Below are 4,202 nucleotides of genomic sequence, written 5' to 3'. Positions count from 1 at the left end.
GTTTTGGTCACTGATAACGGCACACACTTCACTGCAAAATTCCTCGAGGAATGGTTGAAGGGTCTTGGTTGTCGACATCTGTTTACTGCTCCGCGACATCCCCAGTCGAATGGACTTGCTGAAAATTTTGTCCGAATACTTAAATCTGCTATTATTTCACTCTCTCCCACTACTTTTGTGGAATTGGACCGTGGGATTGATAATTTTCTAATGCAATACAGGAACGCCGTCCATTCCGTTACTGGGAAGAGTCCCGCGCTTCTATTTAAATCTCGTTCGTTGCGTACGAGTCTTGACTGTGCCAAAACGGCTGATGTCACATTTTTCAAGGGTAATGATTTACGACCCGCAACTGGAATAGTGCTTTCATCAAATGGCAAACGAATGGTCACAATTCTCGATTTGGATGATCTCTCTTGTCATCGGAGACACATTGACCAGGTTGAGTTCAATACCAGAGGTCAGTCTGTTAACGGCACTCCTGCTGTTTCAAATACTAATGAGTCCTTTGTAGGTGATCTTGTGGTATCCGAACAAAATGCTGTATCTGAAGAACGTACTACCTGTGAAGATTCTGAAGTTTCCATTCCGAGAAGATCCGAAAGATTGCGGTCAAGACCACCACTGGACTATAAACACCCGCACGCTCATTCAAGGTGTGGTGGATGTGATGAACATGACTGATGCTCTATTCATTGCTCTATTCATTCTTGTTTTGTTTTAATATTCCATATGCTGTACATATTCGCCAATTCGAATATATACGTGCTGGTTGCCACTCTTCGCTGAATTCTGGAAGTTTGTCGGGATATACGTACGAAACTTAATTACCACACGATATTTCACCAGGCTTATTGAGGCTCCATTCGGGCTCCTTGGCTCTACCCAATCTGGATTCAACACGCCGAGTTGGTTAACCTTATGGAAGAGTTGACTAACAAAAGTCTTGCAGTAAACACCATTTTGGTTATAAGCTGCTCGTGAATCCACCTTGTCAAGGTCGAGTGGGGTGAGGTTACCGATCAAGATGCACGCCTGCATACCGTTCTCTGCAGGCTTCTGATGCGACTCTCTGGTCACTCATATGGTCCCCGCTTCTATACCTCAGGGAGAAGCCTGTTAGCTACTTTCCAGGATGATTTCTCATCCCCAAATAGCACATCTTTGATTTTCCAGTCTGAGCCTAGTATCTTGGCTTGTTTTTTCTGTTGCATGGAAGGATTTCTTACCTAAATTGGTTCCGCCACTTACAATATGCCAACTTGTCTTTCTAGGTTCTTGTAGTCATCTTTTTGAGTAATAGTCGGGACCAGAGAATCCCGAATCATTTGGGTAGCTTCCGCTTCTTCGGACTGCGCGCTGGCCTCTTCAATACGAACGTCTCATCAGCTTCATGACTTTTCTGGACAATCTCCCTCTACTGTCCTACACTGTCTCCACTCCAAATTTGTCAAGAAAATGACGCACCCTGAGTAGTCTGTTATATAGCTATATGTATTTCACTCTAACTAAGGAGGGGCATGCAGGGAAATACTAATGTGAACAAACGTCAAAACAAGCGTGCGCGAGTCGTAGAATTCGACTCTCAGATATGGCGTCTGGATTCAGGTTTTTGTGGTGGCCCTACAATCTTCCGAGTTGGTTGGAGGGGAATAGGCGCATACGGTGCAGTTGGCTTTAGTGATCCCTATAACTAAGTGCCATTTGGATAGCCGCGGTGGTTTTAGGTACACAAAAAATATATATTATGACTGCAGATAGAGCTGGCAACCGGACCATTCAGTTTCTTGGGGGAAACTGGTTGTCCACAGTGGACCGAAGTGGAGGGAAGAACAGAAATAAGGAACGTTTTCCGTTGCTCGTTTAAAACCGTGAAAAAGCGCTTAAAAAGCACAGTTGTGAAAGCCATTAACATAATAGAGCTATTAGGGGGAAGAAGGACATTACGCGCAGCCGAGACGCAGTTGCTTAAAGAAGGGCTTACGTAGGTCGCTAAGTGGTTGGGAAAAGTGAGAGAATAAGAACAATCCAAATAAGGCCACAGTATAACCGGAGGTGCCGGAATGAAAACATGCAGGGAGCAGAATACGAAGCCTGAGAGATCGAGCTAATAATCAACTAGATTATCGCACCAGGCTAGTGTATTACTCTGGAGTCAGGAGAACTCCATTTTTTCACCCATTCTCTGGATACCATCGCACTGTTACCGCTTTCCTGTGCATTGGGGTGGTTACAACCAACGTTTAACTACTTGGGAGATCCTCTTCTCTCTTAGAAGGGGACAGTGACCATGCTACTAGGTTTTTGTGAAGCGCCTCACAGGGTTCCTGCATGTAGTTCGTTTGGGCCAGCTGACTTACCCACGTCCGAGATTTTTACCCCTCGTAGGCTTCATTTTTCATGCTCGCACTGTCCACAACGTTCAAGCACGGAAATTTTGAGCGACATGCGGACGTGCGACATCCTTGATGTTTGATGTGCTATTCATAAAGATGTTAAAAGATGTTATTGGCTGAATGTGACGGAATATTTGGAGGCTGACACTTCTATCAGTCACATCGCCAGCCACATAACGAGAGACTGTCTGAACATAGCTTAAGTGTGCTTTGGGACCGCAACCGGTATTTATTTCTGGTTCCAAGTCGCATGCCACTACTCGTATCCGTGTTTGGTTGTACGGCGCCAGGTTATGTTTCAGTAAGGCTGGTATAACATGCTTAGGCCACATTTGCTTCTACGCCGGTATTGAAAATGTTGTTGAGGCAGTGTGACCTTGAAGGCTCTAACTCCTTCAGGGCGTTCACGCCATATAAACTGAGCAGAGATTTCTGAGGCCGCGAGCGCCCTGCTCTAATTTGTTCAGCTCTTGACCCCTATTTGGGCCTCTCGAGATTACCAAGTCTGGCGTGTCTTCTTTGTTCCGGATTGTTGGTCGAGATGCTTTGCGCGCATGCTGATATAGGGCCGGGTGAGTTTAGCAGTTAACGAGGGCCTCAAAAACGATCCCATTAGGGGCATTCTAGCACCAACTCCGCTTAGCATTAAATTACCATGATAACATGGTTATGTGATTCGTGATCGTTGCCCGTGTGATTGAAAAGCAGTTTGCTTTGTTCTCTGGGAGTTAGGTGTGGTCTAAGTTATTGCTGGATGCATTACCTGAATCTGAAGGTCGGAGTACAACGACCACATGTTTTTCGTGGTTCACGTAGATCAAAAACGTAGTGCGTAATGATTTGGTACCGACTGGATGGTCTCACCACTGCTCAGCCCCCTGTCCATCAGCTGCTTGGGCAGTAAATCTCAAGGGACGTGTGCTACCTGTGGCCTTCAGCAGTAGAGTTACTTCCGTGACTAGTGTCCCTGTGAAACCTCATTCTTCGGCCATACGCTCCATCCGGTTTTTAAGCACTGCATGTATTTATAAAGACAACTACCGATCACACTATATCCTGGAATTTTTGAGCTCGCATATTGTGAGGAAGTTTCTATACATTAAAATTGCATGTGCAGAGTAGAACGAGTCTTAAGGAGTGACATCGGTACCTTTAGGATAGCGGGTGCGTGGGCAGAGCGTTTCAAACGCCACAATAATACGCGACCGGCAGAACGGGTGTGAAAACTTTCATGGCAAGAATTTTGCCATTGGCCGTACGACCATGTAAACGGCCATATTGGTCCATTCATCTGTACGGCCTCTACGCAGGAACCCTGTATGTCCGCCCGGACAATGCGGCCGGATTTTGAGCTCTTCGGTCCTTTAACCAGGTAGCGTTTAGGCGTAAACAATAGGCAGCTATCCAGAAAAAGGTCGACAATGGTCGCCCCCAAAGCTTCATACTCTCCCATTTTCCGGTGAGCAAATCTGTAGAAGCTAGAACCAATTTGCCTGTGTTACATGGTTGATTGATTAACTAATTGATTAACCGGGATCACCGCGGATATTCTGCTACCTTGTCTAAGCAAAACACTCGATACCGTAGAATTTGACGTCATCCCAGGATTGAAGAATTTTTACTTGCTACCTCGCAATGTAGTCAGATTTATCCAAACATGACCCCAGCCGCTCTATCACTGACCCCTAATGAAACTTTCTTACTTTCGTGCATATCCTCTTGGGTAAGCATTTACCACATTCCTTGTAACATTAACGTGCAGTTACTCAGCACCCCGCCCTGAGAAAGACTGTGACCGAAGTCGTC

The sequence above is a fragment of the Opisthorchis viverrini genome (assembly GCF_000715545.1).
Source record: "Opisthorchis viverrini unplaced genomic scaffold opera_v5_63, whole genome shotgun sequence".
NCBI classification, from domain to species: Eukaryota; Metazoa; Platyhelminthes; class Trematoda; order Opisthorchiida; family Opisthorchiidae; genus Opisthorchis; species Opisthorchis viverrini.
The sequence above is the reverse complement of the archived record's forward strand: the minus strand, read 5'-3'. Positions refer to the sequence as shown.